General features: G+C 43.8%; 2 long non-coding RNA genes across 2 annotated transcripts; one reads left to right on the forward strand and one right to left on the reverse strand.

Moving 5' to 3' along the window:
* Positions 1 to 371: 371 nt before the first annotated feature.
* LOC311149030 lies at positions 372 to 3,746 on the reverse strand. Its single transcript, XR_014614992.1, has 6 exons — positions 3,621 to 3,746; positions 2,959 to 3,066; positions 2,641 to 2,699; positions 1,656 to 1,739; positions 1,317 to 1,402; positions 372 to 907 (listed from the first exon to the last, which is right to left on the reverse strand). It is a non-coding gene; the product is annotated as an uncharacterized lncRNA (long non-coding RNA).
* A 7,534-nt stretch (positions 3,747 to 11,280) lies between these two features.
* On the forward strand, positions 11,281 to 12,988 carry LOC311148571. The gene is made up of 4 exons (XR_014614920.1): positions 11,281 to 11,368; positions 11,594 to 11,652; positions 12,035 to 12,118; positions 12,555 to 12,988. It is a non-coding gene; the product is annotated as an uncharacterized lncRNA (long non-coding RNA).
* The last annotated feature ends 485 nt before the right edge of the window (positions 12,989 to 13,473 follow it).

The raw sequence follows: 13,473 nt of genomic DNA on the forward strand, positions 1-13,473 counted from the left end.
AGTTAATCAATTAGTAATTAATCATTAGTTAAGGAACACAAGACTAAGGATTAGACCATTTTAGAATATTCCCTTTAATTCATGTGAATGGCAATAGGATTGAGACAATATTCGTTGTATCAGCCGTTATTTTAACCACTAACTTTAGTGTCTCCATTTAACCTCATCCCCAGGCAAATTGCTAGCCGGCTGGTGGACAACACTTGTCCATTTGGTTATTTTACTGACCCTTACTGTAAGTCAGTCCTGCTTAGGACCAATATTACAGACTATGATGGTCGTGATCAGTCATGCAGGCAGAGTTTAAGTAGAACTATTAACCAACCAGGACCTAATAGAAACCAATCCAATAACATAACAAAATACCAGAACACAGTTTTAAAACTTTATTGAATATCTTAAAAATAACAAAAATATTAAAACTAGAACTTCACACTGGAGAAAACACATTATGCTGCCGACACCAGTTGTAGGGTCAGTTCATAGGTAGGGCAAGTGGAGGGGGAGGGGCGACTGTCACCTTCCGGAGACATTTGAAACCCCACCTCTTTAAAGAATACCTGGGATAGGATAAAGTAATCCTTCTACTCCAGACGAGAGATGACAAGTGCCTGGATTAGGACCTGTGTCGCACTCTCCGAATGTTGTAGAGCATGAACCTACAGGATCGGGTCACCGCCTTGATGTTAGCGGAGAACGACAGGGTGTTGTCCAGGGTCACGCCAAGGCTCTTCGCACTCTGGGAGGAGGACACAACGGAGTTGTCAACCGTGATGGCGAGATCATGGAACGGGCAGTCCTTCCCCGGGAGGAAGAGCAGCTCCATCTTGCCGAGGTTCAGCTTGAGGTGGTGATCCGTCATCCATACTGATATGTCTGCCAGACATGCAGAGATGCGATTCGCCACCTGGTTATCAGAAGGGGGAAAGGAGAAGATTAGTTGTGTATCGTCAGCGTAGCAATGATAGATGGTGGAATGCACTAACACGCTCTTCAGCAATAGCTGGCTACTTCCTTCAAACTGGACACAGACACCAAAAGGGCCAGCTACTTTCACGGTGTCCTTTGTGGCACTTAAACATAAAACTAGTAGTCCAGGTGTGATAAAACTAAAGCCTGAAATAATTTTGTGGATCGACAAGCAGCGCTTTAGCACAGACAGACCACCCCATCTCAGCTACCGTTACATCAATATGTTTCCACCATTAGTTCACAATCTGGGGTCACACCACGCAATTTTGTCTCAACTTGTTAAATCATCACATTCATTATAATATTCCAGTGTCTGGAGAACATGTTGGGAGTAGGTCAGCAACCTTCTGATTCTGCACCGCAACACGTCAGAGAAAACACAGGACGGGCAGCCATTATGGTGGGAAGCCCCTCCACCTCTCTATGGAACCTGAAACAGAAGAACACTTTAGGGGTCCAGGTAGATCCTAAACCTCACCTAGGATACAGTTTGACAGTCTACTACAGTAACACCTATATACAGTTACTACCAGAGCCTCAGAGTAGAGTTAGAATCAGAGGCTGTTACCAGCTCTCATACGAGGTGTCAGAAAAGTTATTTAGTTGAGTCATCACTGGCTCACTGTTCCTATACACCAACGATCACTAGAGGTAATGTCTGAGCTGTGCGAGGGGTGGTTTACCAGAGGGCTGTGTGTGATGGAGGAGTCTGGGCCGTAGGCTACAGGTCATGTGGTCTCAGACTGACCAACCAGACTGCAGCACACCTGGTGGGAGAAGGGAGAGCATTAAGCACAGGGAAGCTAACTGGTGAGGGTCCAAGAAGGTGACAATAAGCACAGAAAAATAGTCCTGAATTAGGTTTGTCACAATTACATTTTACAAAGGATGTGATACCAGGCCAAGTACCATGATAAGTGGTTTGCCCCCCCCCACCCCCCAGGACAACGGTCCCACCTTATATTCACACCTCTACTCAAAACATTGAATTTAACGTCACTTGCGGAGACAAAATGTTGCAGTTAAACCAATTTCCTGCAATTCTACACATTGCCACAGCTTTTGCGGTGTTCCTATGCCATCTGATAAAAAAAGTGGGGGTGCCGTGACATCTAATTACATTCTCCTTGACTTACTATTTTTTATTTTGGTGATGGTTAGTCCTCAGAGATATTGTAGAAAAAAATAGATAACACTGAAATCATTTCTCCATCATTGTTTTGAGTGGCAGCAACCATTTAGCAGCGGAGTACTTTACTGCATGATAGGAAAGGCTACTGCAGAAAATAGCTGATATCCAAAGGCCTACCTGTGATTGGACAGGAGGACTATAAACGCATAATGACCATTTTAATTGTGGCACTAAGGGAAAACACACTAGGCCTACATTAAATCATTATTCAGTTGCAGAACTGAACAACGTTAAATTCATAGAAAGACCAGAGCCAGCAGTCATACAAGGTGTCAGAAAAGTTAGTTAGGACATCACTGGCTCGTTGCTACAATACACCAACTATCATTGGCTCGTTCCTACAATACACCAACTATCACTGGCTCGTTCCTACAATACACCAACTATAACTGGCTCATTCCTACAATACACCAACTACCACTGGCTCAAGAGTAGTAGTGTGAGAGCAGTGTGCAAGTGGAGTGAGCATGGTTTACCTGAGGGATGGGGTGAGGGCAGTTCACATAGACTGACACCAGACTGCAGCACCCAACTCCTGGTGGGAGGAAGGTTGAGAAATAAGATGAATACCTCACCAGTAACAGTCACAGAACACCCTACAGTCACACCTATATACAGTTACTACCAGAGCCTCAGAGTAGAGTTAGAATCAGAGGCTGTTACCAGCTCTCATACGAGGTGTCAGAAAAGTTATTTAGTTGAGTCATCCCTGGCTCTGATCCTTAAACCTGACCATGTGTTATAAGTCAACAGATTGATTACCAGGCTGATTAACACTGGGAAATGAGTCTCACCTGAAGAGGTGAAGGCAGCCTCGGATATCATCGACTTCCTACAGCCGCCCTTGTAGACAGACCGAAAGCCTCATTCAGAACAGACCAGCCTCAGTGCCATCAGAACCCCTGGAACAAAACACCTGTTAGACGCGATACAAATGGCTAGTTTGATAAATACTTAAATCATTATTCTCATGCAGTTGTTACCTGAAGTTGGTTAAGGCTTTAGCGCGCTTCTATTAAGGCCAGCCGACTAGCGAACTATAACTACATTTACATTTTAGTAATAAGCGCTGTAAAATCCCAGGTCTTTCTCAGAGTCACTAATATCGATCACTATCATTCAGTAGCAGAACTGGACAAAGTTATCTTCATAGAAAGACCAATATTCTAATTAAACCGTTGTGCAATGTAAAATCAAGTTTAGGGCACTATGGACCCACGTGGTGCTAGTTAGCTAAAGTTTGACAACGTTTAGCTAGCTTCAAAGTTTATACCTGTTGGCAGGTAATTTACTTTCAACATTAGCTAGTTAATTACCTAGCTATGCTTTTTCCACGAAATTATTCATTGGAAGTCGCAATCCAAGAAGTTCGTAAGCCAAAATAGCTAACTAAACGTTAGCCATCTTGAAGCAAACTGTGCAGCGAAAATAAATTAAACTGCAAATGATTACTCACCAAAGGTATCGGGTCATTTTATGACGGATGCATTGTATTTTCTGTACGGCTGCCAAAGACACGCTAGTTTTATAATGACAGCCATAATGTGGCTAACAGACAGTCTTGAATCTGCAGCAGTGAAAGAGCGAGTAAGGGAAGGGCGGACTATTTATACCGCGTTTTCCTGTCTGGCGCGTACGCAGGCTAATCAGCCAATGATTCTTCTGTAGTTCTGAGCTACAGAGGCTCCCGCAGGTCACACAGCATTATCTGTACTTCAAGGACTACAAATCCCACAAAAATTTTTATGGCGAGCAACTTCAAATACTGTCATTATCATGTCTAGCTCGGACGGCATGTACAGTGAAGGGTTTGTCCCTGACCATTTCTTATGGTTTATTGACCAAAGAGATACATTCCAATCGAATGGAAGTCAACAATTAAATATGTTTGAAATGATCATGCTGAATTCCTACTAAAGTCCTACCTAACGATATCCATCATAAACACACATTGGGATCCATTACTGACCCTTAGAGGTTATTAACAGTACTGCTAAAAACAATGCACTGTAAGTGATAGTCACAGGAAGTACATTATGTTCCAAGGTGGATACAATGTAACTGATCCATTTTTACCAAAATCCACAGATAAAATGTCAACAAGAGTCTAAATTAGGTCAAATGTATTTATACAAAATTACATTGGCGTGACTTCATGCCCCACAAAATGGCAAGATCACTTGAAGCACTAAGGGAATCAAGTGAGGGTATAGGGAGGAAAAGCACTCAACTACAAAGCAAAGCAGGTAAAAAGTCAATACTTCATCAAGTGCACACTAACACCTGTTAGTTCAGGCATGCTTCTTTCATTCCATTTCAGTTGGTGTTCAGTTGAGTTCTCATTGTGGTTGACAGGTAAGGCCAGTTGACAAAATCGACTCAGTCTTATATGTTACCATCGAACCAACAGAATGCATAAACATTAGAGGCAAGCAACACTGAAGCATGCATGAGAGCACCAGCTGTTCCGGATGACTATGTGATCACGCTCTATGTAGCCGATGTGAATAAGACTTTTAAGCAGGTCAACATTCACAAGGCCCCAGGCCCAGACGGATTACCAGGACGTGTACTCCGAGCATGTGCTGACCAACTGGCAAGTTTCTTCACTGACATTTTCAACATGTCCCTGACTGAGTCTGTAATAACTGGCATGGCCAGGCACGACTCCAACACCATCATTAAGTTTGCCGACGACACAACAGTGGTAGGCCCTGATCACCGACAACGATGAGACAGCCTATAGGGAGGAGGTCAGAGACCTGGCCGTGTGGTGCCAGGATAACAACCTCTCCCTCAACGTGACCAAGACAAAGGAGATGATTGTGGACTACAGGAAAAAAAAGAGGACTGAGCACACCCCCATTCTCATCGACGGTGCTGTAGTGGAACAGGTTGAGAGCTTCAAGTTCCTTGGTGTCCACATCACCAACAAACTATCATGGTCCAAACACACCAAGACAGTCGTGAAGAGGGCACGACAAAGCCTATTCCCCCTCAGGAGACTAAAAAGATTTGGCATGGTTCCTCATATCCTCAAAAAGTTCTACATCTGCACCATCGAGAGCATCCTGACTGGTTGCATCACCGCCTGGTATGGCAACTGCTCGGCCTCCGACCGCAAGGCACTACAGAGGGTAGTGTGTACGGCCCAGTACATCACTGGGGCCAAGCTTCCTGCCATCCAGGACCTCTATACCAGGCGGGGTCAGAGGAAGGCCCTCAAAATTGTCAAAGACTCCAGCCACCCTAGCCATAGACTGTTCTCTCTGCTACCGCACGGCAAGCGGTACCGGAGCGCCAAGTCTAGGTCCAAAAGGCTTCTCAACAGCTTCGACCCCCAAGCCATAAGACTCCTGAACAGCTAATCATGGCTACCCGGACTATTTGCACTGCCCCCCCCACCCCACCCCACCCCATCTTTTTACGCTGCTGCTACTCTGTTTACTATTTATGCATAGTTACTTTCTCTACCCACATGTACATATGACCTCAACTACCTCAACTAGCCGGTGCCCCCGCACATTGACTCTGTACCGGTACCCCCTGTATATAGCCTCCCTACTGTTATTTCACATTGACTCTGTACCGGTACCCCCTGTATATAGCCTCCCTACTGTTATTTATTTTACTGTTGCTCTTTAGCTATTTGCTTTTATTTTCTATTTTTCTTTAATTAACACTTTTTTATTTTAAAAAACTGCATTGTTGGTTAAGGTCTTGTAAGTAAGCATTTCACTGTAATGTCTACATCTGCTGTATTCGGCGCATGTGGCAAATACATTTTGATTTGATTTGATTTGACATGGTGTCATGTCAACAGTATTACTGTACGTGCACAGGTTGAAATGGAAAACTCCAAGATACAAATACCAGATACAGCCAACTACGCATCTCTCACAAAACAAAGGAGATCATCGTGGACTTCAGGAAACAGCAGAGGGTGCACCCCCCTCTCCACATAGACGGGACTGCAGTGGGGAGAAGGTGGAAAGCTTCAAGTTCCTTGGCATACACATCACTGACAAACAGCACCCGATGTCACAGGAAGGCCAAAAAGATCATCAAGGACCATCAACCACCCGAGCCACTGCATGCTCACCCCGCTGTCATCCAGAAGGCGAGGTCAGTACAGGTGCATCAAAGCTGGGACCGAGAGAATGAAAAACAGCTTCTATCTCAAGGCCATCAGACTGTTAAATAGCCATCACTAGCACATTAGAGGCTGCTGCTGCCTATTGAAATCACTGGCCACTTTAAGAAATGGAACACTAGTCACTTTAATAATGTTTACATATCTTGCACTACTCATCTCATATGTATATACTGTATTCTATTCTATAATATTCTACTGTATCTTAGTCCATGCCGCTCTGTCATTGCTTGTCCATATATGTATATATTCTTAAATTCCATTCCTACTAGATTTGTGTGTATTGGGTATATGTTGTGAAATTGTTAGATATTACTTGTTAGATATTACTGCACTGTCGGAGCTAGAAGCACAAGCATTTCGCTACACCCGCAATAACATCTGCTAAACACGCGTATGTGACAAATACAATTTTATTTTATTTTATTTTATCAATGTATTCTATTAAATAAAGCAGGCATCAAGATAAACATCCTTCATACATTACAAACCAATATTAAGTGGAGCAAATAACTTCTACTGCACAGACAATAGGAAAACCAAACCCTAACGTGAAATGGGAACTGAATAGATGGCGTTGGTGCATGAACTCTAAAACAGCATTCAGATGTGGTTCATAAGTAGTTATGTAAAATGTAGTTATTTTCACACTGATATACAATGGAAATGTCATATGAATCATCTAGGCCTATGTTGAACATTAAGGACATTGTAGCGTATATCATTCTAGAATAAATATATAATATAAACTGTCACAAGAATGAGAACATTCCTCAAAGTTGTAAATGTCAGAAAAAATTACAAAAGCAGTAAGCACCATGGTATAAAAGCTGCAAAGTTGAAATGGCAGAAAGAAAGAGAGAGAGAGAGAGAGAGAGAGAGAGAGAGAGAGAGAGAGAGAGAGAGAGAGAGAGAGAGAGAGAGAGAGAGAGAGAGAGAGAGAAGGGGGAGGACTGGCCTTACCTGTCAACCACAATGAGAACTCAACTCAACACCACGACCTAATTTAGACTCTTGTTGACATTTTGTCTGTGGGTTTTGGTAAAAATGGATCAGTTGCATTGTATCCACCTTGTAACATAATGTACTTCCTGTTACTATCACTTACAGTGCATTGTTTTTAGCAGTACTGCTAATAACCTCTAAGGGTCAGTAATGGATCCCAATGTGTGTTTATGATGGATATCGTTAGGTAGGACTTTAGTAGGAATTCAGCATGATCATTTCAAACATATTACATTTTACATTTACATTTACATCATTTAGCAGACGCTCTTATCTAGAGAGGTAGGGTTTCAAGTGTCTCCCGAAGGTGGTCAGTGACTCCGCTGTCCTGGCGTCGTGGGGGAGCTTGTTCCACCATTGGGGTGCCAGAGCAGCAAATAGCTTTGACTGGGCTGAGCGGGAACTGTGCTTCCGTAGAGGTAGGGGGGCTAGCAGGCCAGAGGTGGATGAACGTAATGCCCTCGTTTGGGTGTAGGGTCTGATCAGAGCCTGAAGGTAAGGAGGTGCCGTTCCCCTCACAGCTCCGTTGGCAAGCACCATGGTCTTGTAGTAGATGCGAGCCTCAACTGGAAGCCAGTGGAGTGTGCGGAGGAGCGGGGTGACATGATAGAACTTGGGAAGGTTGAACAACAGACGGGCTGCGTCGTTCTGGATAAACTGTAGGGGTTTAATGGCACAGGCAGGGAGCCCAGCCAACAGCGAGTTGCAGTAATCCAGACGGGAGATGACAAGTGCCTGGATGAGGACCTGTGCCGCTTAATTGTTTAATTGTTGGATCCCAATGTGTGTTTATGATGGATATCGTTAGGTAGGACTTTAGTAGGAATTCAGCATGATCATTTCAAACATATTTAATTGTTGACTTCCATTCGAATGGAATGTATCTCTTTGGTTAATAAACCATAAGAAATGGTCAGGGACAAACCCTTCACTGTACATCCCGTCCGAGCTAGACATGATCATGACAGTATTTGAAGTTGCTCGCCATAAAAATGTTTGTGGGATTTGTAGTCCTTGAAGTACAGATAATGCTGTGTGACCTGCGGGAGCCTCTGTATTTCAGAACTACAGAAGAATAATTGGCTGATTAGCCTGCGTACGCGCCAGACAGGAAAAAGCGGTATAAATAGTCCGCCCTTCCCTTACTCGCTCTTTCACTGCTGCAGATTCAAGACTGTCTGTTAGCCACATTATGGCTGTCATTATAAAACTAGCGTGTCTTTGGCAGCCGTACAGAAAATACAATGCATCCGTCATAAAATGACCCGATACCTTTGGTGAGTAATCATTTGCAGTTTAATTTATTTTCGCTGCACAGTTTGCTTCAAGATGGCTAACGTTTAGTTAGCTATTTTGGCTTACGAACTTCTTGGATTGCGACTTCCAATGAATAATTTCGTGGAAAAAGCATAGCTAGGTAATTAACTAGCTAATGTTGAAATTAAATTACCTGCCAACAGGTATAAACTTTGAAGCTAGCTAAACGTTGTCCAACTTTAGCTAACTAGCACCACGTGGGTCCATAGTAATGATGGGAAGTTCGGCTCTTTTCTGAGAGCCGGCTCTTTTGACTCGGCTCCCAAAGAAGAGCCGGCTCTTTCGACTCCCGAACGGCTCTTTATTTAGGATCTTTTGTAGCCTATATTTTACCTTAACTTTGAAAAAAAATCATGGTTTATGTGTTGAAAACCCTTTTGCTTTCAGTGTTTTTATGAGAGACCTTATAATGCCTAATTCTGTGCATTTATTCTGTGACAAAACCACTCTTACATTTGTTTATTTCAATTAAACTTTTTTATTGCACAAATTAACAATAAACTTCAAACAAATCCACAGAACAGAATCAAAACCAGAACCAAACTCCAGCAAACAGCATTAGTCCTCAGGGCAGGTTGGCATTCAGGAAGATCAGATGCCTCAGCTTGGATGGGCTGATAGGCCTGATACGATTTCGCCTCTCCGTGAGTATCTGCCCTGTTTTGGAGAAGATTCTCTCAGAAGGAACTGATGTGGCAACAATACATAGTCTCCCCTCCATCACCTTCACCAGGAGTGGAAAGACTGAGGCCTTGGCCTGCCACCAGCTCAGTGGGTCTTCTGCTCTCTGGATGAGGGGCTCCTCAAGGTAGCTCCTCACCTCCAGGACGGCGCAGACCTCTTTCACCAGCTCCCATTCCTCTTGGCTTAATGGCTCAATAGATGCGTTGATGAGGGCCAGGGTGGAGATGATGGCATCTTTTATTTCAAGCATTCGTTTCAACATATCAAATGTTGAGTTCCACCTGGTGGCACACTCTTGTTTGGGCCTCAGTTCAGGAATCCCCATTTGGCGCTGTGTGGACTTTAGCTTCTGTGCTGCTACTGTGCTTTTGTGGAAAAACTCCACAACAGCCTTCACCTTATCCACGGTTGTTTTGATCACCTTCAGAGCATCTCTAACCACCAGGTTTAGTGTATGCGCCAGACATGGGTGATGGGTCCACTTCAAAACTTTTATGGCTTTGGTGATGTTTGCAGCATTATCACTCACACAGCACACCACTTTGTCCTCTACTTGCCACTCTTTTGCCACTCTTAGTAGCTCCACTGCCAAGTTTTCTGCAGTGTGTCTGTCGGTGAACTCGAAGCAGTCCAGAAGGCAAGATGTCATCTTGTAATCTTCAATAAAGTGGCAAGTGACAGACATGAAAGAGCAGGTTGTTCTGGAGGTCCAGCAGTCAGTTGTCAGGCAAACTGATGGAGCTTTTGTCACCCTTTCTTGCCATAATGCACGTTCTGTGTCATATAGTTTTGGGATCATTGTTTGGGAAAGTGTTTTTCTACTGGGTAGAGTGTATGTGGGATTTAGGGCTTTGACAAAGTTTTTCATTCCTTTGTCCTCCACAATGGAAAAGGGTTGAAAATCAGAAGCTACCATTTTAGCCAACTCATCATCAATACTGTGCTGTTTGGCTGGGGTCATCAGTTTAGGTAAAAACTGACTTATTTTGCTTTGAGTTGCAGTAGGAGAGGTTATACTTGCACGCATGGGGATGGCAGTAGACGTTACAGCAGCTGTTGTTCTGGTATGAGACACACCAGGATCAGTAGATGGTGAGCTGGCTTGCCCTCTCTCCTCTAACTGCACTGTAGGATGGACAGTTCTTGTATGTCTATGCAGGTTTGTGGTGGAACCTGCTCTTATAGTGACCTTCGTTTTGCAGTGAAGGCACTCTGCTTTCTTGTTCCCAATATCTTTAAACTGCAGCCAGATGCTGCTTCGCTTTCTAGTGTCACTCATAGTTAAACGACACGACAATGCAAGACGCACACACGCTCCTCAGTCCGCTCTGTCTCTCTCTTCACTTGCAGTGGAGTCAAGTGGTGTGTCTGCCCCGCCCCCTCTCTGTTTACACATCCTTAATTCTCACGTGAATGCCGCATGCTGGTCGCCATGCTGGCCAATCATAACAGACCTCTGTGAAAGTGAAACCTAAGCAGCGAATGGGCAAAAAACTGGGAGCCGGCTCTCACTCGATGCGAGCCGGCTCTTCTGATTCACTACAAAGAGCCGGCTCTCAGAGCCGATGCTTGTGCGCATGACCCATCACTAGTCCATAGTGCCCTAAACTTTATTTTACATTGCACAACGGTTTAATTAGATTATTGGTCTTTCTATGAAGATAACTTTGTCCAGTTCTGCTACTGAATGATAGTGATCGATATTAGTGACTCTGAGAAAGACCTGGGATTTTACAGCGCTTATTACTAAAATGTAAATGTAGTTATAGTTCGCTAGTCGGCTGGCCTTAATAGAAGCGCGCTAAAGCCTTAACCAACTTCAGGTAACAACTGCATGAGAATAATGATTTAAGTATTTATCAAACTAGCCATTTGTATCGCGTCTAACAAGTGTTTTGTTCCAGGGGTTCTGATGGCACTGAGGCTGGTCTGTTCTGAAATGAGGCTTTCGGTCTGTCTACAAGGGCGCCTGCAGGAAGTCGATGATATCCGAGGCTGCCTTCACCTCTTCAGGTGAGACTCATTTCCCAGTGTTAATCAGCCTGGTAATCAATCTGTTGACTTATAACACATGGTCAGGTTTAAGGAGCAGAGCCAGGGATGACTCAACTAAATAACTTTTCTGACACCTCGTATGAGAGCTGGTAACAGCCTCTGATTCTAACTCTACTCTGAGGCTCTGGTAGGAACTGTATATAGGTGTGACTGTAGGGTGTTCTGTGACTGTTACTGGAGGTATTCATCTTATTTGTCAACCTTCCTCCCACCAGGAGTTGGGCGCTGCAGTCTGGTGTCAGTCTGTGTGAACTGCCCTCACCCCATCCCTCAGGTAAACCATGCTCACTCCACTTGCACACTGCTCTCACACTACTACTCTTGAGCCAGTGGTAGTTGGTGTATTGTAGCAACGAGCCAATGATAGTTGGTGTATTGTAGCAACGAGCCAGTGATAGTTGGTGTATTGTATGAATGAGCCAGTGATGTCCTAACTAACTTTTCTGACACCTTGTATGACTGCTGGCTCTGGTCTTTCTATGAATGTAACGTTGTTCAGTTCTGCCACTTATCATGGTACTTGGCCTGGTATCACATCCTTTGTAAAATGTTAGTGACAAACCTAATTCAGGACTATTTTTCTGTGCTTATTGTCACCTTCTTGGACCCTCACCAGTTAGCTTCCCTGTGCTTAATGCTCTCCCTTCTCCCACCAGGTGTGCTGCAGTCTGGTTGGTCAGTCTGAGACCACATGACCTGTAGCCTACGGCCCAGACTCCTCCATCACACATAGCCCTCTGGTAAACCACCCCTCGCACAGCTCAGACATTACCTCTAGTGATCGTTGGTCTATAGCAGGGTTCTTCAATTCCGGTCCTGGAGGGGCCGAAACACCTCTGTTTTTCATCCTCTCCTTCTAATCAGGGGCTAATTCAGACCTGGGTAACCAGGTGAGTCGAATTAACTACCAGGTAGAAATAAAAAAAACAGAAGTGTTTCGGCCCTCCAGGACAGGAATTGAAGAACCCTGGCGTATAGGAACAGTGAGCCAGTGATGACGAAACTAAATAACTTTTCTGACACCTCGTATGAGAGCTGGTAACAGCCTCTGATTCTAACTCTACTCTGAGGCTCTGGTAGTAACTGTATATAGGTGTTACTGTAGTAGACTGTCAAACTGTATCCTAGGTGAGGTTTAGGATCTACCTGGACCCCTAAAGTGTTCTTCTGTTTCAGGTTCCATAGAGGGGGAGGGGCTTCCCACCATAATGGCTGCCCGTCCTGTGTTTTCTCTTGACGCGTTGCGGCGCAGAATCAGGTTGCTGACCTACTCCCAACATGTTCTCCAGACCCTGAAGGGCAGGTTACTGCCTATAGCTGTTAACCTTGTGGTCGGTGTATCAAACTAAGCAGCTCATTCGCGAGACCCTGAATATTGTATTGAATGCAATTTGAAGAGATTAGTATGAAAATGTATGCACTAACTGTAAGTCGCTCTGGATAAGAGCGTCTGCTAAATGACAAATGTAAAAATTTAACGACTGCTCGGTATAACCCTACATTGTAAACTGAAAAGTGTATTGATGCAATTGTAGGTAAAATGGACAGGATTAAACGCTCTGCTTGCCTGACAAATCCACAAGTGTTCATAAATAAAGTGTGTTCTGGTAGTTTGTGTGAAATGAAGTGATTGGTTGCTAGCAGTTCCTTGTTTCATAGTTCTAATGTAACTTGGCCTGTATGAGAGATCACTGCAGTCAGTCTAATAGTGATCATTGGCAGTACTGATTTACCAGTAGGGGTCAGTAAAGTATCATAATTGGACGCGTTCAAATTGTCAGTGGTTTAAATGATAAGGATACGATGTATAATAATATGCCATTTAGCAGACGCTTTTATCCAAAGTGACTTACAGTCATATGTATGTCGGCATATTTGCGTTAAAGCGAATATTCAATATTTGTCTAATACTCTTAAGGTTAATTTATTTCACTTCAAACTTAGAGCCCAACTAACACATAATTCACAATAGCACATTAGTGAAATTAATAGACAATACAGAAATCCACTACAAGACCTTCCCTACAGAACAAGATGAACTACCTTCAGGCTCTGCTCTGACTCTACACCCCAACCTGAGCACTCTGTTCTGCCA

The sequence above is a fragment of the Coregonus lavaretus genome, assembly GCF_964263955.1.
Source record: "Coregonus lavaretus genome assembly, chromosome: 21".
NCBI classification, from domain to species: domain Eukaryota; kingdom Metazoa; phylum Chordata; class Actinopteri; order Salmoniformes; family Salmonidae; genus Coregonus; species Coregonus lavaretus.